This window comes from Bufo bufo, chromosome 1 (assembly GCF_905171765.1).
Source record: "Bufo bufo chromosome 1, aBufBuf1.1, whole genome shotgun sequence".
NCBI lineage: Eukaryota > Metazoa > Chordata > Amphibia > Anura > Bufonidae > Bufo > Bufo bufo.
This window is the reverse complement of record NC_053389.1, coordinates 391,758,871-391,782,460: the sequence shown is the minus strand read 5'-3', so window position 1 is coordinate 391,782,460 and position 23,590 is coordinate 391,758,871.

The following is a 23,590-nucleotide window of genomic DNA, read 5'->3' as shown; positions in this document are numbered from 1 at the left end:
GATATTAAAATCTTCGCCATCTCCTTTTAGCATATAAATCCTCTTTGGTGAACTTGCCAGGAGGTGGCTGTATGTAATTAGACTCAGGCTCCATTCACACGTCTGTATGTGTTTTGTGGATCCGCAAAACACAGACACCGGCAATGTGCGTTCCGCACACCGGCAATTGCGTGAATGGACCCTTAAGGTGAAGTAGATGGTTGGGAGTTAAAGGGTCCAAACTTGTTGGATCGTTGATGTTATCAACTGTAAGTGGACGACTGTTAACAATAGACATAACTTCATAGAATAGGTGAAGCATCATCTATTCTTCCGGCGTTCTTTTTCAACACTGAACTTAATAAAATTTCTTACAGTTCTCATTTGTCTTTCCCAAACTCCTCCTGTATGACTTACATGTGGAGCATTCATATGAAAATCACACTGTTTCTCTAACAAATACTCAGTTACTTTTTCTTTATCGATTTCTTTTAGAGCTTTCTTCACTTCATTCTTTGCTCCGACAAAATTAGATCCTTGGTCAGATCTAAGCTCTCTGACAGTACCTCTAATAGCTATGAAACATCTCAAGGTGTTGAAAAATGCATCAGTTGACATATCCTCTAACATTTCCAGGTGAATTGCTCTGGAGCTCAGACATGTAAATATTAGTCTATATCTCTTGTACTCCTTGCGGTTCTGTTTGGTGATGAATGGGCCAAAACAATCAATTCCGTTATAAAGAAATGGTGGTGATGAGTTTACACGATCTGCCGGTAAATCTGCCATTCTTTGTTCTTAGGTAGGTCTACGTGCTTTCTGCAGACTACTGTAACAGTACAGCCTGGATCACAGCGGCTCCCTGTGACGATACGCTGACTTGCGCTCCAGCGTGGAACGCACCGGCCGTCTGCGATGATACGCTGGCTTGCGTTCCAGCGTGGAACGCAGCGACCGCCTGTGTTACGCTGGCTTGCGCTTCAGTGTGGAACGCAGTGGCTGCTGGGCCCTCCTGTGACTCCGCCCACTTACCGTCCGGCCCTTAAATAGAAGACAGGTGCTAAGCAAGGTGTTCCACTATTGGAGTGCGCACCCTGCTAGCTCCACTGCATCTGAGGACTCTGTCCACATATCCAGACCTGGATCCCTAACAACAGCGTGAAGGACTGTCTACCTTCTTGCCACTGGCTTCCCCACTGCTGGCTTCCTAGCCAGGACCAACTAACCGCAAGTATATGCCTGTTACCTGCTCTGATTAATGTCCTGGAACTCTGAGTGGGGTGGTTCCTGACTGGTGTGAGACGATACTCCCAAACCAACTCTGAACCTACTGCATACTATATACTAAACTGTGGACATGCTCTGAACCTACTGCATACTATATACTAAACTGTGGACATGCTATACTAACTCTGAACCTACTGCATACTATATACTAAACTGTGGACATGCTATACTAACTCTGAACCTACTGCATACTATATACTAAACTGTGGACATGTTCTGAATCTACTGCATACTATATACTAAACTGTGGACATGGTCTGAACCTATGGCATACAACATACTAAACTGAGGACATGCTATATACTAACCCTGAACCTATTGCATACTAGATACTAACTCTGAACTGTGCACAAGTTTATACTAACTTGTGACTCCTGTAATACTGGGAGACCTTCCTCTCCAGCAGTAATACTAAATAGATGGATAGCGGTAAATGATTTTGTTACCCCAAACTCTCCGCCCAAGACTGAGAGAGACGCCTGGGGTACATACTGAGTAACCGCGAATCCCACAGCCAAGAACAAGGGCAGTGGGATAATAGTGCATGTCCATTGCTTCCGCAGTTGAGATCCTAACTGATCAACTAGGTGCGTTACAACTACACATTTACTTATATTCTTTGCTATAACTTTGCTTCCTTTCACTATCCAGTAACCACCTTCTCTCATAGTAACATAGTACATAAGGCCGAAAAAAGACATTTGTCCATCCAGTTCGGCCTGTTATCCTGCAAGTTGATCCAGAGGAAGGCAAAAAAACCCTGTGAGGTAGAAGCCAATTTTCCTCACTTTAGGGGAATAAAAAATTCCTTCCCGACTCCAATCAGGCAATCAGAATAACTCCCTGGATCAACGACCCCTCTCTAGTAGCTATAGCCTGTAATATTATTACGCTCCAGAAACACATCCAGGCCCCTCTTGAATTCCTTTATTGTACTCACTATCACCACCTCCTCAGGCAGAGAGTTCCATAGTCTCACTGCTCTTACCGTAAAGAATCCTTTTCTATGTTTGTGTACAAACCTTCTTTCCTCCAAACGCAGAGGATGTCCCCTCGTCAAGATCTCTGTACTGACCCCTGATATATTTATACATAGTAATTAGATCTCCCTCAGTCGTCTTTTTTCTAACGTGAATAACCCTAATTTTGATAATCTTTCAGGGTACTGTAGTTGCCCCATTCCAGTTATTACTTTAGTTGCCCTCCTCTGGACCCTCTCCAGCTCTGCTATGTCTGCCTTGTTCACTGGAGCCCAGAACTGTACACAGTACTCCATGTGTGGTCTGACTAATGATTTGTAAAGTAGTAGGAATATGTTCTCATCACGGGCATCTATGCCCCTTTTGATGCAACCCATTATCTTATTGGCCTTGGCAGCAGCTGCCTGACACTGTTTTTTACTGCTTAGTTTGCTGTTTATTAAAATTCCTAGATCCTTTTCCATGTCAGTGTTACCGAGTGTTTTACCATTTAGTATGAACGGGTGACTTGCATTATTCCTTCCCATGTGCATAACCTTACATTTGTCAGTGTTAAACCTCATCTGCCACTTATCTGCCCAAGCCTCCAATCTATCCAGATCCCTCTGTAGTAGTTTACTGTCCTCTTCAGTGTTAATTACTTTACACAGTTTAGTGTCATCTGCGAAAATTGATATATTTTACTATGCAAGCCTTCTACAAGATTATTAATAAATATATTGAAGAGAATAGGGCCCAATACTGACCCCTGAGGTACTCCACTAGTGACAGTGACCCAATCTGAGTGTGTACTGTTAATAACCACCCTCTGTTTTCTATCATTGAGCCAGTTTCTTACCCACATACAGACGTTTTCTCCCAGTCCGAGCATTCTCATTTTATATACTAACCTTTTATGTGGTACAGTGTCAAATGCTTTGGAGAAGTCCAGATATACGACATCCATTGATTCGCCGCTGTCAAGTCTAGAACTTACCTCCTCATAGAAACTGATTAAATTAGTTTGACATGACCGATCCCTCACGAAGCCATGCTGATATGGCGTTATTTGCTTATTTCCGTTAAGATGCTCTAAGATAGCATCTCTCAGAAAACCTTCAAACCAGTTTACCCACAACAGATGTTAAACTTACCGGCCTATAGTTTCCAGGCTCTGTTTTTGGACCCTTTTTGAATATTGGCACCACATTTGCCATGCGCCAATCCTGTGGGACATTCCCTGTCAGTATAGAGTCCGCAAATATCAGAAATAAGGGTCTGGCTATGACATTACTTAATTTCCTTAGGATACGAGGGTGTATGCCTTCCGGTTCTGGCGATTTGTCTATTTTGATCTTTTTAAGTCGCTGTTGTACTTCTTCCTGGGTGAGACAGGACACTTTTAATGGAGAATTTATTTCAACATTCAGCATTTCAACTGACAGTTTATATTCCTCAGTGAATACACTGGAGAAAAAAATATTTAACAGCTTTGATTTCTCCTCGTCGCTCTCAGCGAATCCCCCCTCATTACTCTTTAAAGGGCCGACTCAAACAGCTTTGGGTAAAGCTTCTTCCTTGATGCAAGGATTTGTTGTGGTAGTGATCAATAATCAATCTTGTGAAGGTAGAGTTTTTGAGTAGAATTGCTGGATGATTCACTCTGCTAGGTAACGATGCATTTTCCAGTCTCCCTCCCACCTTCATTATACCATCCTGCAGAACAAAATTAAGCTTGTACAATGGGTGGTTGTTTGGAAGCCTTTTAGGTTCTTGACTAAGTCTCTTTAACTCTTCACTTTAGAATCTCTGTTGAATGAGTCTTATGACTGTTTCTTCAGCTTTCATTATTTCTTCTACATTCAACAATTCCTTCTTTCTGATTCCCTTTGCCAAACGTTGAATTAGAGTTACTACGTTTAGGACCGTATTCCATTTCGAACATCTGGCTAGTCTTTCATGTATGTCATCTTGACACTTGGCAGCAGTTCTCAATGTTTGTACAATTTTTACTTCTGGATCACCCATAGACAAAGGAATTCTGGATCTGTAAACCAATTAGAATTGTTCTATTCTGTTACATTCAGGCCTCTTGAAGCATGATCTGCTGGGTTATGCTTTGTGTCAATGTGATGCCAATGTACCGGATTTGTTATTTCCCAAATTTTCTCAACTCTGTTGGCGACAAAGATATGGAATCTTTGAGCTTCGTTGTTTATGTATCCTAGGACAACTTGTGAGTCTGTACAAAAATATTCTTTCTTCAAATCCAATTCATCTCTCAGAAACTTGCTTACTGATGCTGAAACTATGGCTGCTGTCAGTTCAAGTCTTTGTATTGTCTGAATACTGGTAGGTGCAACTCTGGCCTTCCCCATAACCAGGGCACAGTGTATCTTTTCTTCTCCTATTACTCTGATGTAGGAGCACTGACCATAACCATAACTACTGGCATCTGAAAAATGATGAAGTTCTATTTTCTTCTACTTTCCGAAATCATGAGGTACAAAACATCTGGGTATCCGAACTTCTCTCAAGTTTTGCGAGTCTATTATCCAACTCTACCACCTTGGCCTCAAATTTTCAGGTATGGGCTCATCCCATCCCAACTTCTGTCTGCATAATTCTTGTAGTATTTCTTTTGATCTGAGGATTACTGGGGACAAGAATCCCAATGGATCTAATATAAAGGGTGGGCCATTTATATGGATACACCTTAATAAAATGGGAATGGTTTGTGATATTAACTTCCTGTTTGTGGCACATTAGTATATGTGAGGGGGGAAACTTTAAGATGAGTGGTGACCATGGTGGCCATTTTGAAGTCGGCCATTTTGAATCCAACTTTTGTTTTTTTAATAGGAAGAGGGTCATGTGACACATCAAACTTATTGGGAATTTCACAAGAAAAACAATGGTGTGCTTGGTTTTAACGTAACTTTATTCTTTCATGAGTTATTTACAAGTTTCTGACCACTTATAAAATGTGTTCAATGTGCTGCCAATTGTGTTGGATTGTCAATGCAACCCTCTTCTCCCACTCTTCACACACTGATAGCAACACCGCAGGAGAAATGCTAGCACAGGCTTCCAGTATCCGTAGTTTCAGGTGCTGCACATCTCGTATCTTCACAGCATAGACAATTGCCTTCAGATGACCCCAAAGATAAAAGTCTAAGGGGGTCAAATCGGGAGACCTTGGGGGCCATTCAACTGGCCCACGACGACCAATCCACTTTCCAGGAAACTGTTCATCTAGGAATGCTCGGACCTGACACCCATAATGTGGTGGTGCACCATCTTGCTGGAAAAACTCAGGGAACGTGCCAGCTTCAGTGCATAAAGAGGGAAACACATCATCATGTAGCAATTTTGCATATCCAGTGGCCTTGATGTTTCCATTGATGAAGAATGGCCCCATATCTTTGTACCCCATATACCACACCACACCATCAATTTTTTTGTTCCAACAGTCTTGGAGGGATCTATCCAATGTGGGTTAGTGTCAGACCAATAGCGGTGGTTTTGTTTGTTAACTTCACCATTCACATAAAAGTTTGCCTCATCACTGAACAAAATCTTCTGCGTAAACTGAGGGTCCTGTTCCAATTTTTGTTTTGCCCATTCTGAAAATTCAGTGCGCCGATCTGGGTCATCCTCGTTGAGATGCTGCAGTAGCTGGAGTTTGTAAGGGTGCCATTTGTGAGTAGCTAATATCCGCCGAAGGGATGTTCGACTAATGCCACTCTACAGTGACATGCGGCGAGTGCTACGCTGTGGGATCTTGCTGAATGAAGCTAGGACAGCCACTGATGTTTCTTCATTAGAGACAGATTTCATGCGTCCACATTTTGGCAAATCCAACACTGAACCAGTTTCACGAAACTTAGCAAGCTAAGTTAGTTTGCTAACTGTAGCATGGGAGATGGGTGGTCTCATAGGGTGTCTTGCATTGAAATCTGCTGCAATGACCCGGTTACTGCGTTCACCAGACATCAACACAATTTCTATCCGCTCCTCACGTGTTAACCTCGGCGACATGTCAATGGCTGTAAACAAAGAGAAACTTGTAAATAACTCATGAAATAATAAAGTTACGTTAAAACCAAGCACACCATTGTTTTTCGTGTGAAATTCCCAATAAGTTTGATGTGTCACATGACCCTCTTCCTATTGAAAAAACAAAAGTTGGATTCAAAATGGCCAACTACAAAATGGCCGCCATGGTCACCACCCATCTTGAAAAGTTTCCCCCCTCACATATACTAATGTGCCACAAACAGGAAGTTAATTTCACCAACCATTCCCATTTTATTAAGGTGTATCCATATAAATGGCCCACCCTGTAGAAGCCACTGCTGAAAGAATGGTACATCTAGTTACAACTTTCTCTTCAATAGATACTTCAAATAAGAACTTGTCATTCTCTACATTCCATCCCAATCTAAGTATGTTTTGAACTGGAAGATGATCATAATTAGTGATGGACGAACATCGGCTGGGACGGTTCGCGAACGTGATTAAATGTTCAGGAACCGCAAGTTTGCGGCGGGCCCCATTCACTTTAATGGCAGGCGGACCTGAAAAACCTTCAGCTTATATTTGCAGCCACCAGATACTTAGTAGAAGTGCACAAATAGTCCTACAACATGGACAGTGACATACTAGAGGGGGATTAATGCCAAAAATTCCAACAAAAAATATTAATTTTAATCAGGGGACATTTTTATGCGTCTTAAATGGAAATTCTCTGAAATGTGCCCTGTTGGAGCCTAGAAAATTTTTATTTTAGGCCACGGGAGTACGGGCCTTAAAAATTAGGCATTCACCTGACATAAAAGATATTCTGATTATGTGGCTCGAGGTACATTATGCGGTCAATGGATACAAATTTTACTGTAGGCCACTGGACTACAGGCCCTAAACATTAGGCATTAACCGGACAAAAAAGATCAAGTGATTCTGTGGCCAGAAGTATGTTACACGGTCAATGGATATCAATTTTACTGCAGGCCAGTACAAATACAGGTCAAATACATATGTTTAAAAGAACTAAAAATATAAAATTGGATAAAAAACATGGCTAACGAAATCCCCCCTCTTGAAAAGACCCCAAATGATAATAGTTGAAGATCAATAACACGTGGTCATCACTGGTGTTGAATTCTTTCGAGGCCCCAACAATTATTCATTCACCGTACAGAAAAGAACAAGTAAGTAAGCAAGTATGTGGCTGGAGGTAGATTACACGGTCATTGGATATCAATTTTACAGAAGGCTAGTGGACTACAGGCCCCAAAAATAATGTATTCACCGGACAGAAAAGAACAATTGATAATGTGGCTCGAGGTACATTAGGCGGTCACCGTATAACAATTTTCCTGTTGGCGAGTTACATTACAGGCCCCAAAAATTATGCATTCACCGTACATAAAAGATCAAGTGATTATGTGGCCGGAGGTTTATCAGACGCCGTTCAATGGCTAGTAATTTTACTGAAGGCCAGTACAAATACAGGTCAAATACATATGTTTAAAAGAACTTAAAATTTAAAAATGGATTAAAAACATGGCTAATGAAATCCCCCCTCTTGAAACACGTGGTTATCACAGGTGTTGAATTCCTCCGAGGCCCAAAACATTAGGCATTCAACGAACAGAAAAGGTCTTTTATGCCTCATTATTTACATAAGACAGGGACCATTCTTTGTTCTTGGTGTTGTAGGATATGTGTGGGCTGGCATGAGGAAATTCAATAAAACGTGGTAGTCGCAGGTGTTGAATTCCTCTGAGATCCATGCCTCATTCATTTTTAGAAATGTGAGGTAGTCCACACTAGGCGAGTGCGCTTATCGGTCACAATCCCCCCTGCTGCGTTGAACATCCTTTCGGACAGAACACTGGACGAGGGGCAAGAGTTCAATGGCAAATTGTGCCAGCTCTGGCCACAGATAAAGTCTGCACACCCAGTAGTCCAAGGGTTCCTCGCTTATCATAGCGTCCACATCGGCAGTTAACCCGATGTAGTCGGACACCTGTCGGTCTAGGCGTTAACTGAGGCTGGATCCGGAGGGTGGCTGTTGATGGGTTGGCTGCAAGAATGATCTCATATCCGAAGGGACTAACATCTTCAAACCACCCTCTTCTTGCATGTGATGTTGGATTGGTACCCACAACTGTTTCTCTGTGAGTGGAAATTCCAAATGCAGCATTTCTCGAAGCAAGGCCTGAAAGTGCGGCATTCTGACAGCTCTCTGTGATGCTGGTAACATGTCCGCCATTTTGTGTTTGTACCGGGGGTCTAAGTACGTTGCCACCCAGTAATGGTCCTTGCCCATTATGCTTTTTATACGGGGGTCCCTCTTCAAACACTGGAGCATGAAGGCACCCATTTGCACTAAACTGGAAGCAGTGGAGTGGTCTGGCTCCTGCTCATCGTCTAGGAAAATGTCGTCCTTGGTCTCCTCCCCCCAGCAACGGACAACATTAGGGATCCCAGAAAAATTTAAAGCATGCTCTTCTTGCTCCTTCTCCACTCTGGCACCATCCTCCTCTGACTCCGCTTTAGACTCCTGTTGACTTGTCTCAGATGGAGTAGCCCCCCCTGGGAATTCATCCAGCATAACTCTTGGCTTTCTTTCACTAGTTTGATTGCCAATTCTGTGGACTCTAGCCTTATGAGACCATCATCTACATAAAAGTTTTTCTTCAGAAAATTTGCTGCTGATGGGCAATCCTTTTCATTCTGATTGGCCAGGTACCTTATATCGTAATTGGCGCCACCTGGAGACGATGCTGCTCCAAACAAGTGTACTTTCATTCTGTATTCTGCTGGCTCTGTATCTGTATCTTCATCCTCCCACCATAGAAACCTCAGGAAGTCTCTATCTTCATTCTTCACATGAACCGTCACACATGACCGCTACGGGATACTTTCTGAATCTACAGAGTACTCCAGGCAGAGTGTCTGTAAGATCTGGTCCTTTTAGTAGATGATCATTCAATGCAACACCATTGTACTTTGCTGAGCAATCAAATACTACCGTATTTTCCGGCGTATAAGACGACTTTATAACACTAGAAATTCTTTTCAAAAGTCGGGGGTCGTCTTATACGCCGGGTATACTCAGATCCGATTGTATATTCTAACCCCCAGGCGTTCCCATGGTGACAGGGATGCTTGCCTGGGGGTTAGAATATACAGGGCCACGCCGCTCACAGGAGAACATTTATAAACTGTAATCAGTAACGTTAACGTTAATCATCGCTCATTACTTTACTCATCTCTTTACTAGGATACCTTACTCTCAGCTCCAGTAACAGCAGGCAGTGCGGGTGGCGCTCACTCACTGATGTCACGTGCCTGCTCCTCCCACTAGTTGGCGCAGGCGTGTGACATCATAGAGTGAGCGCCGCTCGCACTGCCTGCTGTTACCGGAGCTGAGAGTAAGGTATCCTAGTAAAGAGATGAGTGATGATTAAAGTAAAAGTTACGAATTACAGTTTATAAATGTACTCCTGTGAGCGTCGGGGAGAGGGATCTGTGGATGGCACTGTTTAGGGGAGGGGGATCTGTGTATAGAACTGTTTAGGGGAGGGGGATCTGTGTATAGAACTGTTTAGGGGAGGGGGGGATCTGTGGATGGCACTGTTTAGGGGAGGGGATCTGTAGATGGCACTGTTTAGGGGAGGGGATCTGTAGATGGCACTGTTATGGGGAGGAGGATCTGTGGATGACACTGTCATGGGGTGGATCTGTGGATGACACATATAGCATAAGATGCTGTAACGGTCACGTCCACAAACACACAGGGGGAAGGATAGTGACCACTGCGCTCCACCCTCACCCCTGGCCCTGCCTACTTGCCTCACGAGTCCTGATGACAGGGGACAACTGGACGACAGTCCCTAACTTAGGATATGTGCAGGGAAGACAGACAAGACAAAATACGGAACATCAACGGACCGGGTCAGAACCAAGAGAGCTACGCAGTACAAAGGATTAAGCAAAGAATGGTCAGGAGAAGCCCATGCTGGGTGAGAAATATCTCTGTCAAATGACAACTTTGTATGAAAAAAAATGGGAAAAGTTGTCTTTTAGAGAGATATTTCTCTCACCCAGCATAGGTATATGTAAAAAGACACCCCAAAACACATTGCCCAACTTCTCCTGAGTACGGCGATACCACATGTGTGACACTTTTTTGCAGCCTAGGTGGGCAAAGGGGCCCACATTCCAAAGAGCACCTTTAGTATTTCACAGGGCATTTTTTACACATTTTGATTTCAAACTACTTCTCACGCATTAGGGCCCCTAAAATGCCAGGGCAGTATAATTACCCCACAAGTGACCCCATTTTGGAAAGAAGACACCCCAAGGTATTTTGTGATGGGCATAGTGAGTTCATGGAAGTTTTTATTTTTTGTCACAAGTTAGTGATATATGAGACTTTGTAAGAAAAATAAATAAAAAATCATCATTTTCCGCTAACTTGTGACAAAAAATGAAAAATTCTAGGAACTCGCCATGCCCCTCACGGAATACCTTGGGGTGTCTTCTTTCCAAAATGGGGTCACTTGTGGGGTGTGGCGAAACCAACCTCGCCACTGGGTTTTGGAGGGGCCTGGCTACTAGCCTCTTGCCCCAGGATTATGGCCCATACTAACTTTGAAGGAGAAGACAGACCAGCCGCACAGCTTAAATCTGTGGAACTGTTTTGGGGCAGGAAAGCCATGCTTGCGGCCGGCCAAATGTGACTTCCATGGAATTCGGGAACCCCTGCTCAGATCTGGGTGACTTTTGGATATGTTGTTCACCCAGATCAGAGCTATCCATGGATGTATACATTATGGGGAAGTGTGGGGTTTTGAGGTGTTTTCTGTGTGTTAGGAAAAATGTGTGTTTTCTGTCTGGTAGTGATTAAGTTAGCCCATTATGTTTGGTAATTGTATTTTGGGGGATTGCGTCTCAGACAGGGGGGAGATCAATGACAGGGGGGTGATCAATGACAGGGGGGTGATCAGGGAGTCTATATGGGGTGATCACCCCCCTGTCATTGATCACCCCCCTGTAAGGCTCCATTCAGACGTCCGTATGTGTTTTGCGGATCCGATCCATGGATCCGTAAAACACATACGGACGTCTAAATGGAGCCTTACAGGGGGGTGATCAATGACAGGGGGGTGATCAGGGAGTCTATATGGGGTGATCAGGGGTTAATAAGGGGTTAATAAATGACAGGGGGGGTGTAGTGTAGTGTGGTGCTTGGTGCCTGTGTCCTCTGGTGGTCGATCCAAGCAAAAGGGACCACCAGAGGACCAGGTAGCAGGTATATTAGACGCTGTTATCAAAACAGCGTCTAATATACCTGTTAGGGGTAAAAAAAAAAATTAAAAAAATTAAAAAATCGCATCTACAGCCTGCCAGCGAACGATCGCCGCTGGCAGGCTCTAGATTTACTCGCTTACCTGCAGTTCCTGTGAACGCGCGCCTGTGTGCGCACGTTCACAGGAAATCTCGCGTCTCGCGAGATGACGCGTATATGCGTGACTCTGCCTTAGTGAGCGGCCTCCGGAACGCGATCCTGCGTTAGGCGGTCCGGAGGCGGTTAAAGAAAAAAATTGTCAGTTACATATTCGGATGAAATTCACCAATTTTTGGGTGTGAAGTACCACTGCTATACCTACTAGACAGGTTGGAAAAAATTTTATCAGTTAAATTTTCTGGTGGCATTCACCAATTTTTGGGTGTGAAGTACCACTGCTATATTTACTAGACAGGTAAAACAAAAAACTGTCAGTTACATTTTCGGGTGAAATTCACCAATTTTTGGGTGTGAAGTACCACTGCTATACCTACTAGACAGGTAAAAAAAAAAAAAATTGTCAGTTAAATTTTCTTGTAATGTTCACCAATTTTTGGGTGTGAAGTACCACTGCTATACCTAGTAGACAGGTTAAAAAAATAAATTCAAAAAGGATTGTAATATGGGAAATAGCTCACCCTCTCACAGCCACAGAGAGGTGCTCTAGTCTAAAATGATTCACCCTTCACGAATGCAAGAAAATTATGTAGTACTAAAAGGATAAAAATATATTTATAAGCAATTAAATATACACTAAGGGCTCTTTCACACCTGCGTTCTTGTCTTCCGGCATAGAGTTCCGTCGTCGGGGCTCTATGCCGGAAGAATCCTGATCAGGATTATCCTAATGCATTCTGAATGGAGAGAAATCCGTTCAGGATGCATCAGGATGTCTTCAGTTCCGGAACGGAACGTTTTTTGGCCGGAGAAAATACCGCAGCATGCTGCGCTTTTTGCTCCGGCCAAAAATCCGGAACACTTGCCGCAAGGCCGGATCCGGAATTAATGCCCATTGGAAGGCATTGATCCGGATCCGGCCTTAAGCTAAACGTCGTTTCGGCGCATTGCCGGAGCCGACATTTAGCTTTTTCAGAGTGGTTACCATGGCTGCCGGGACGCTAAAGTCCTGGCAGCCATGGTAAAGTGTAGTGGGGAGCGGGGGAGCAGCATACTTACAGTCCGTGCGGCTCCCGGGGCGCTTCAGAGTGACGTCAGGGCGCCCCAAGCGCATGGATCATGTGATCGCATGGATCACGTCATCCATGCGCATGGGGCGCTCTGACGTCATTCTGGAGCGCCCCGGGAGCCGCACGGACTGTAAGTATACCGCTCCCCCGCTCCCCGCTCCTACTATGGCAACCAGGACTTTAATAGCGTCCTGGCTGCCATAGTAACACTGAAAGCATTTGGAAGACGGTTCCGTCTTCAAATGCTTTCAGTACACTTGCGTTTTTCCGGATCCGGCGGGCACCTCCGGCAACGGAAGTGCACACCGGATCCCAACAACGCAAGTGTGAAAGAGGCCTAACACTGGATAACTATTAAAAAGGTTTCACACGGTATTGTGCTGATATTAGCATGATATCATAAATCATATGTTTTGACACCCTGTATCATATATTGATCATTGTATTGATCTAATGGTCGCTGCAGGAAATAGCACAAATGTTCGCACATGAATTCCTGTAGAAGGGAAAAATGGAAAAAAGGAAAAGATGAAAAAGAAAGTCCTCCTTGTTCTTGTCCTTAATAGAGGAAAACAATGCGAAATAATGTCCGGTAGGCTAAAGTCAATGTTCCAGCTGTAGTTGACTTCAAACGTGGTTATTTCTTTCTTACGCAAGCTTTGCTTGGCAATTGGCAGTTTGAATGTGCCTAGTAATCACCCACTGTGTGGGCTTACCTTTCCTTGGTGCCGGTCAGTCAGTCAGGTTGTTCGGGGCTCGCTGGATGCCGGCGTCCCGGCTGTTTCCCAATCAGTGTCCCACGTGGGTTCGGAGGTAGGTTTGTCGCTCCGGAAGTGATGTATCGGCACACAGGATTATGTTCGTCGATTTTTTTGGGCTCAAACTTTCGTTGTAGTGGCCAATATCGAACTTACAGTGCACTGTTATCTCGCGTAATAGAGATGTTTCTTCTTACAGACGAGTCATATTATGATCTCCTAATAGATCTCTCGAAACCAAACTCGTTTCGGGGACGGCTCTCCCCTTCCTCAGTGGTAATGACCCTACTTCATGTCTGATTGGTTTTTATACCCTCAGTTGGTGAGTTCCAAAGTCCGACATGGAATATATACATTTATCATTTCTTTCGATTTTTAGTTATTTTAAGTGTGGTTGTTTTGTATCAAATGTCTTTCATATCTTTTTTCTCCATTGTACTTTTCATATATTCGATTTTTCTTCGATTTTTCCATTTGCGATTGTGTTGCGTTTTTGATGCGTTTTATATTTGACACATGCGTTTTTTTTGCCAAAAGCTGTAGTTTACCTTATGGTATAAGGTCCATAAAAGGATTTTATTGCACGAGCCATAGTTAGTCTTATATATAATTTTTTTGTGGTTTTAGACCTGGAAAAGACCTCGCAAGCTGACATAGAGAGGCTTGTCACCGTCGCGGCCTGCTATTGGCTGCTCCCCCCTGTCGTTGGATGTTATGATCCACATGATGGGGAGATGCAGTGGTGGCTGTGCTGGGATCAAGAGCGACGTGTGTGTCGGGGAGCGGGTTAAGTGGTTAAGTATAATCTATATGAGGGGCCTGGACATTGGGGGCGGGAGTCATAATAGGGGTTAGATAATCCTTTTATTAATTTGCAAATCCCAGGAAGCGTTGTAAACTTTTTAGGGAAGTGGGTCAAACTGAGTTTGTGATGGCCTTAACTTTGGTGGAATCAATCTGAAAAGCCTTGAGTGTGAGTATGTAGCCTAAAAAAGGCAACTCTTGAACTCTTAACAGTCATTACCCCTCCTTAATTTACAAATATTTGCAGCACTAATCTAATGCGATTGACATGCGTCTCACAGTCAGGGGAATAAATAAGAATGTCATTGAGATAAACAACCAAAAATTTGCCTATATATTCCCTGAATATGTCCTTAATTAAATTTTGAAATACTGTCAGTGTATTACATAACCCAAATGGCATAAGTAGGTACTCAAAATGAACCTCAGGGGTATTGAAAGCTATCTTCCACTCATCCACCTCATTGATATGGATGAGGTTGTATGAACCTCTGAGGTCAAGCTTGGAAAACCACAAGTCCAGAGTCAAAGGTAGAGAGTAGAGATGAGTGAATATTTTGAGATTCCGTTCAGTTCCGATTCACCAATTTTTTTAAAAAAGTTTGGTTCTTACCCAATTAGGTTAGTCCCGAACCAAAGTGGCTCCAATTGCCTTGGAAATTTGTATATAGCACCCTTTAGTCCCCTAGTACTAAGAATTATTAAGAAAACATGCTATCTTTTGAATTTTTTATGAATTCTTGCTTTTTCACTCTCCCCCCTTCCTAAGCTCTTGAATGCAATAACAGCAAAAGTATATCATGTCTCAGTGACACTGACCTACAAAGCTATGGTTAAACTGCCAGATGAGAGATACGCACACAAAGCTAGAGGTAGCTCTGGCATGTTTTGGGGCTAATGCATCCACAGTGTCATCAGCATCACGAGATGCTGAGGCAGATATGGCCTTGGAAGTATTACCACCACCAACACAGGTACGGATGGAGTAGAGTTAAAGGGGTTGGCCACTCTTTAAATACTCTCCACTACAGTGTGGCAGGCAGGGAAAAAATGAAGTTCCTAATATACTTAATTAAACACACCTGCCTCCTTTTCTTTCAGTTATAAGCCACTCCCCCTTAGTCCTGCTCTACCTTGCAGCTGAGTTCGTCCATGGCTGCACGCGACATGGAGGAGCTTGAGAGGAAGCTCGTCCATGCGCATGTGCAGTCTGCTCCTGTCAGTGGTCGGCTCCCTGCTGCCTGCTCCAACTGCGACAGGAATCAGCTGCTTGTTCCCTCTCTACAAACAGCTGATTCCTGTCAGAAGCTGGCTGTAGTAAAAACCTTCCGCGTCCCTACTGCAGAAGCTACTTAGTCAATCCCCATCCCCCCTGCACTATCACCACACAGCGGACCCGCTAAGCCACACCCACAGGTTCTGTTACGCCACGCCCCCTGCAACAAAACAGGGAAAGCAGGACATCTAGCCAGGAACTAGGATTTTGTGCGTGTATATATACATACACCTTTACTTTGGAGAGCTGCCTGCTTTTTGGATTATATATACACTCACCTAAAGAATTATTAGGAACACCATACTAATACGGTGTTGGACCCCCTTTTGCCTTCAGAACTGCCTTAATTCTACGTGGCATTGATTCAACAAGGTGCTGATAGCATTCTCTAGAAATGTTGGCCCATATTGATAGGATAGCATCTTGCAGTTGATGGAGATTTGAGGGATGCACATCCAGGGCACGAAGCTCCCGTTCCACCACATCCCAAAGATGCTCTATTGGGTTGAGATCTGGTGACTGTGGGGGCCATTTTAGTACAGTGAACTCATTGTCATGTTCAAGAAACCAATTTGAAATGATTCGAGCTTTGTGACATGGTGCATTATCCTGCTGGAAGTAGCCATCAGAGGATGGATACATGTTCTCATTCTGTTTACGCCAAATTCGGACTCTACCATTTGAATGTCTCAACAGAAATCGAGACTCATCAGACCAGGCAACATTTTTCCAGTCTTCAACAGTCCAATTTTGGTGAGCTTGTGCAAATTGTAGCCTCTTTTTCCTATTTGTAGTGGAGATGAGTGGTACCCGGTGGGGTCTTCTGCTGTTGTAGCCCATCCGCCTCAAAGTTGTGCGTGTTGTGGCTTCACAAATGCTTTGCTGCATACCTCGGTTGTAACGAGTGGTTATTTCAGTCAACGTTGCTCTTCTATCAGCTTGAATCAGTCGGCCCATTCTCCTCTGACCTCTAGCATCCACAAGGCATTTTTGCCCACAGGACTGCCGCATACTGGATGTTTTTCCCTTTTCACACCATTCTTTGTAAACCCTAGAAATGGTTGTGCGTGAAAATCCCAGTAACTAAGCAGATTGTGAAATACTCAGACCAGCCCGTCTGGCACCAACAACCATGCCACACTCAAAATTGCTTAAATCACCTTTCTTTCCCATTCTGACATTCAGTTTGGAGTTCAGGAGATTGTCTTGACCAGGACCACACCCCTAAATGCATTGAAGCAACTGCAATGTGATTGGTTGACTAGATAATTGCATTAATGAGAAATAGAACAGGTGTTCCTAATAATTCTTTAGGTGAGTGTATAATATATATATATATATATATATATATATATATTGAAGAAAATCCAGCGGGAGCACCACCAGGAGTCGGGTGCAAAATCCAAAAGGGCAGCGGCAATGCCCCAACAATACAGCTTTAGAGAAACAGGACTGCACTCCAGATAAAGTGAAAAATAAGTGGAACTTGATTAACCCACAAGAGCCTTCTTCCAGCATAGAAACAGTGAAAATGACATCATATAAAGGCAAGTCTCAAGTGACTAGCCAATCATACTGTGATTACAATCATGATTAAATTGAATACATATGGTGCATATAAACAAAGTGCATCGGTCGTGGTAATGGATACTGCTAAATATATCCAGGAGATTTTAAGACAGTTAGGTGATATAAAGGTGTACAACATGGTATCACATGATCCTAAATTTCAAATTGCACGGCTAATTGATCAATGTGTCTCTGATGCTTTGACTGCAGGTGTCATAGATCAAAAACTCTCTGAATATTTGATTGTCCCTCACCCTATCACCCCGGTGATCTATGTACTACCCAAGGTCCATAAAACCTTGGTGGACCCACCGAGGCGCCCCATTGTTTCGGGGACAGATTCAGTATTTGGGCACGTTGCAATCTTCTTAGACAAGGTTCTGCGTGATTTTTCTACCGGGGGGCAATCGTATATTAGAGACACATCTGATTTTTTAAACAAATTGAGGGAGACCAATTTGGCGGAAATTGATTCCATCATCTTGGTCTCTTTTGATGTTGTATCTCTATACACCTCAATTGAACATCATAAACGGATTTCTGCAGTACAGAGCATGTTAGATATGTCCACATTGACGCCTGAGGTCTGTCTCTTTATCATTAGACTCCTCACTATTGTTCTTGAGTTTAATTATTTTCTCTTTCAAGACACCTATTATGTCCAAAAACGAGGCGTGGCGATGGGGTCCAATGTGGCCCCCACGTACGCTAATATATATATATATGCGCCGATTTGAGGAAGACATCGTCTATGGCTCCCACCATGCCCAATACATCAAGGGGTGGTGGAGATACATAGACGACGTCTTCCTCATTTGGACAGGAACAAAGCAACAACTGGAAGATTTTCATCGCTACTTACAGTATAGATGAGGAACTACAATTCACTATCACTCATTCGGATGTTTCTGTCCAATTTTTGGACACTAATGTCACTTGGTCCAATGGCTCTTTGAGTACGCAATTATTTATAAAACCCACGGACAGGAACACAACACTGAGATATGAGAGTTGTCATCCACGTAGTATGGTAAAACATTTGCCATACTCTCAGTTTTTGAGGGCCAGGAGAATAGTCACTGAAGGGGACATTCTTGATAAAACCGTTGCGGAAATGATTTCTAAATTCAAGGCACGGGGGTATCCCAGTGGATTACTGGAAGCACAGAAAGATAAGGCACTAGCTATAGACAGAGATCTTCTGTTACAGGTTAGCAATAAAAACAAGAGGAGGGACAGGAGAGTTACATTTGTGTCTACCTATTCCGAGTACAGTAATGATGTAAATAAGATCTTAAAACGACATTGGCCTGTGCTAAGTGGCTGCAAAAAAGTTGTGCCAGAGTTCAAGACACCTCCCCTTTGTGCATATAGAAGGTGCAAAAATATTAGAGATCAACTAGTCAGAGCAGACGTGGGACCTAGATGTGTTGTCAGACAGACCACACTGGCACCATCGGGCACTGGATGTTTCCCGTGCCTGCATTGTGTCAATTGCCGTCTGATTAACAGATCTAGATCTTTTATACATCCTAATACTGGTATATCATACCCTATTAAATACCATCTATCTTGTGATTCCACGTTCGTAGTGTATGTTCTTTCTTGCCCCTGCCATCTCCTGTATGTAGGGGAAACTTCGACCGATCTGAAAACCAGGCTCAATAATCATAGGTTCACTATTAGAAAGGGCCGAACAGATCTTCCAGTACCAAGGCATTTCTCACTTAAACTACATAGTGAGAAAGACTTGAGATGCTGGATTATTGACCAAATACAAATGCCCCGTAGGGGAGGTGATCGTGTATCGTTACTTAAAAAGAAGGAATCATATTGGATTCAAATTCTTAATACTTTACAGCCTAATGGTTTAAACATTGATTACAGATATGGAGGAGGTGTATGAGGAAAAAGTTTGCCCGAGGCATATGCTGTTGATTTTGTGTCGAGTATTTTACCTGCATGTGACATGTCCATTGAAAATTAATAAAAAATGCAAATTGTGAAAAAATTATTATTATTTGAAAAATATTAACAAAAAATCAGTAAAACAAGGTTAATGTTTTTTTTGAGTGTCACTTGTATCACTAACTCTATGTATCATTACAGATTCACTAGAATTTTGGGGAAAGAAATGAAAGAACAATGATGAGCCTGGATTGTGGATGAGGAGCCCACAAAATATTCTTTTTCACTTTATTATGTAAACTGTTGCGTCTTTTCTCTGGGGGGTGGTGCTCTTGTCTCGATCACATATAAGGTAGGGCAATATGTAGATTGTCTATTCTGACTGCTTTTGGTCCATGTTTTTGGCTTATAAGATGAGGAGAACCCTCTGGGTCACGAGCCGCAACCTGTATGCGGCCCGCGATGCTGGTGGTACTGGCGTGCACACAGCATTGGGGCTGCTGTTAGGGGAGAGTTTCCTCTCTTGGAAAAGTGGGGACGCTCCTCTTTGTTGCTACTAGTGGAAATCATCCACTGTGACCGTATATTGAATCGAGCAATTACATGGTACCTAATTGAGCAGAAAATATACACTGGCCAAACTCCCTATACAAAAATGGTGGTTCCGAGCTTCACTGATGTGAGTGCGCATGCGCTCTTTTTCCTGCAGATAGCGGACGCAGCTTAGTACGAGTCATCAATGTGCGTCCACTACGTAATTTGAGAGCGACATCACTGGAAGCATGTGATGTTGCTCGGACGCATACTTGTGAGTTGTATGTGATCGGGACATGCGCACTTCCTCCACAGAGACGCGCTCAACAACGCGATGGCATGTGTGGGCTGCATCATTCCCCAGGTATTAGCTCATCAATATATCCCCTTTCACTTATGTGCACAATTAAAATATCATTAAACATAATGAATGTATAAGGAACAGCTGGCAGGATTTATGGATTTTTATGTATTATTATATGACAGTCAGCTGCATTATGCACTTGTTTCTCTGATTGCACTAGTCACTTTATTCATGATCAGTGGGATGTCTCCCTTATAAATATATGAAATATTTTATACTGTTTTTTATTAAGTATCAATTATGTTAATATTCCTAAGGATTTGATTGGTTCACTTATATAAGCTTGTTTTTGCACTTGTATCAATGCTTGAGAAAGGCTCATGTTGAGCCGAAACGTCGCTCCTATGCTGCTACCACATGTGTGAATAAATACTACCTGTTTTACATTATCTTCAAGTGGGTAAGATCCAGTTACCGTACTTGGACCTTGCACCCGCCTGCAATTTTCTCCAAGGTGGTGCTGCCAGTAGCTTTTTTCTTGTATAAATATATATATATATATATATATATATATGTATGTGTGTATGTGTGTATGTATGTGTATATATATATATATATATATATATATATATATCTCAAAACAACAGCACTCTCATTAGATGAAAATAGAAAAAAGATTATTCGCCCATGTGGACGCGATGTGTGTGTGTGTGTGTATGTATATATATATATATATATAACACAGAAAATCCGCAGCACTCCTTGAGGTAAAAAACGTGCAATTTATTCACACATGTCAAAAAAAGACAACGTTTCGGTTCTCTCACAGAACCTTTCTCAAGTCAAGTGACTTGACTTGAGAAAGGTTCTGTGAGAGAACCGAAACGTTGTCTTTTTTTGACATGTGTGAATAAATTGCACGTTTTTTTACCTCAAGGAGTGCTGCGGATTTTCTGTGTTATTGATCCTGTCCTGCATCGGGGGACTGCCGCGGGCACCCATACAACTACAGCTGCATATGAAGGAGTGCTGCCTGACCTTTTCTATGGATCTATATATATATATATATATATATATATATATATGTATGTGTGTGTATGTATTTATGTCTAAGGGTCCATTCACACATCCGTGTGTGTTTTGCGGATCCGCAAAACACGGACAGCGGCAATGTGCGTTCCGCATTTTGTGGACCGTACATTGCCGGCACTAAGAGAATATGCGGACAAGAATAGGACATGTTCTATTTTTTTCAGGATCGGAATTGCGGACCCGGAAGTGTGGGTATAGAAATGTATGGGTCCACAATTCCGTTCCGCAAAATGCGGAATGGAATTGCGGATGTGTCAATGGAGCCTAAGTATGTGTAAAATTATATATATTACACACACACACACACCTATACATACATACTTACCACATACACATATGTATATATACATATTGTGGGGGGGGGGGGGGGGGGGTTAGCTCTTCACCGGGGGTCATTCTCACAGATACGCCTTTAGAACACCAGGTTTCAGGTCCAAACAGTGTATTGTGCAACACCAGCAACAACAAAATGACAAAATAATAAACACTCGCCCGTCCAGGCTCTAACTAAACATAAAGTTTCCTGACTCACCTAGGCAGACATCCCAACCTGCAAAAACTCATTTCAGGGAGGTGCACTTCTCATTTCAGGGAGGTTTTCTTTATTTTTTCTTTCACAAACTTTTTATTACATTTTCCAAACATATGAAGTATCTGCACACTTTGCTCTATGGTGTGGAGGACTGGGCTCATTCCCCTGCCCCAAATTATCATATTTATATATATATATGATTAAAGCATCCAGGGGGTGTGAATTTAACACTGGGGTAAATAATATAATTAAAATGAAGGGTTAAATATATTTAAAAAAAATACATCTCTCTCAATAGTTATATAGCTACTGAATGAAACAGAAGAAGGGATGCCTTTAACATATATATCTCCTTGAGAAGCCAATTTGACCCTAAAGGGTTAATTCAACCTGTAATCTAAACTCTGTCCTGTCACTTCTCTTATCTCTCTGCTCTGCTATCTGACTGAGATAAACCTTTCCGGGATATATTGTCTCACATGCGGGTGTCAGGGAGCCGCTATCTAATAGCGGGAGACTCCCTGAACCTCCGGGAGAGTTGAGATCCCTGCCTAGGTCCCAGTTCACACCCTGTGAACTCATGCGGCTTTGTCAGCCAATGTCCCACAGCCTCCGGGCTGTACAGAGCACAGTACGCCCACTGTCTCCAGTTCAGTATTTCTTGTGGGGGATTGGGGCTCAGTAGTCCTCCTGACTATGGCCCTGCGACCCTCCCAGGCGTCGCTGCGTCCCCCAACTCCAGGCTATCTCCCAGCCTTGTGGTCCCTCAGCCTTGCCCAGCTGATAACACACTGACAGAGCCTCCAGGCCTCTGTCCACAGGTAACACACTCCCCCCTTCTGACACCCTGGGAGGTGCTTTCTGCCAGGCTGATTACATCCAGCTTGTCTCACCTGTGGTGGAACAGGGGTGTGGACGGCACTATCCACCTCTTCCTTGCCTCCAATCTGCGTGAGACCTGTCACTGTCTCACAATATTTATATACATATATTTACACACATGTGTATGTGTGTATACATTGCAATGCATGGGCGCCGACAGTGTGTCCACTGTCTGCAGACATGAACCCATTCATTTAAATGGGGTCTGCAATCTGCATCCGACAGTACTTTTTCGCAGTGCGGAGGCATGGACAGAAAACCCATGGATGCACTCCATAGGTTTCCGATCTGTGCTTCCATTCCAGACCACACCGTATCTTTTGGATTTCAGACCCCAAATCTTTCAGATTTGGTGCCTGTATATTGCAGACCCCCTGTTCGCTGGACACAATACAGGCACAGGCAGGGTATGGTCATGTGCATGAGGCCTAAAGCCATACCTCCTTCCAGTATCCGGCAGGACAGTCCCGGATTTCAGTGGCGGTCCTGGTACGGGGGAGGTATGTCGAAAATGGATCAGTTTTGCCCTAATGCATTCTGAATGGAAAAGGATCCACTCAGAATGCATCAGTTTGCCTCCGATCAGTCACCATTCCGCTTTGGAGGCGGACACCAAAACGCTGTCGGCCTGATGAAACTGAGCCAAACGGATCCGTCCTGGCACACAATGTAAGTCAATGGGGACGGATCCGTTTTCTCTGGCACAATAGAAAACGGATCCGTCCCCCATTCACTTTCAATGGTGTTCAAGATGGATCCGTTATGGTTATAGAAGACCTAATAAAAATGGATCCGTTTATGACGGATGCATGCGGTTATATTATGGTAACAGAACCGTTTTTGCAGATCCATGACGGATCCGCAAAAAACACAAGTGTGAAAGTAGCCTTGGGCACGTAGTGTCCCTCTTAGGCTACTTTCACACTAGCGTTCGGAGCGGATCCGTCTGATGTTTCATCAGACGGATCCGCTCCGATAATGCAGACGTTCGCATCCGTTCAGAACGGATGCGTCTGCATTAAAACTTAGAAAATTTTCTAAGTGTGAAAGTTGTCTGAGCGGATCCGTTCAGACTTTACATTGTAAGTCATTGGGGAACGGATCCGTTTGAAGATTGAGCCATATGGTGTCATCTTCAAGCGGATCCGTCCCCAT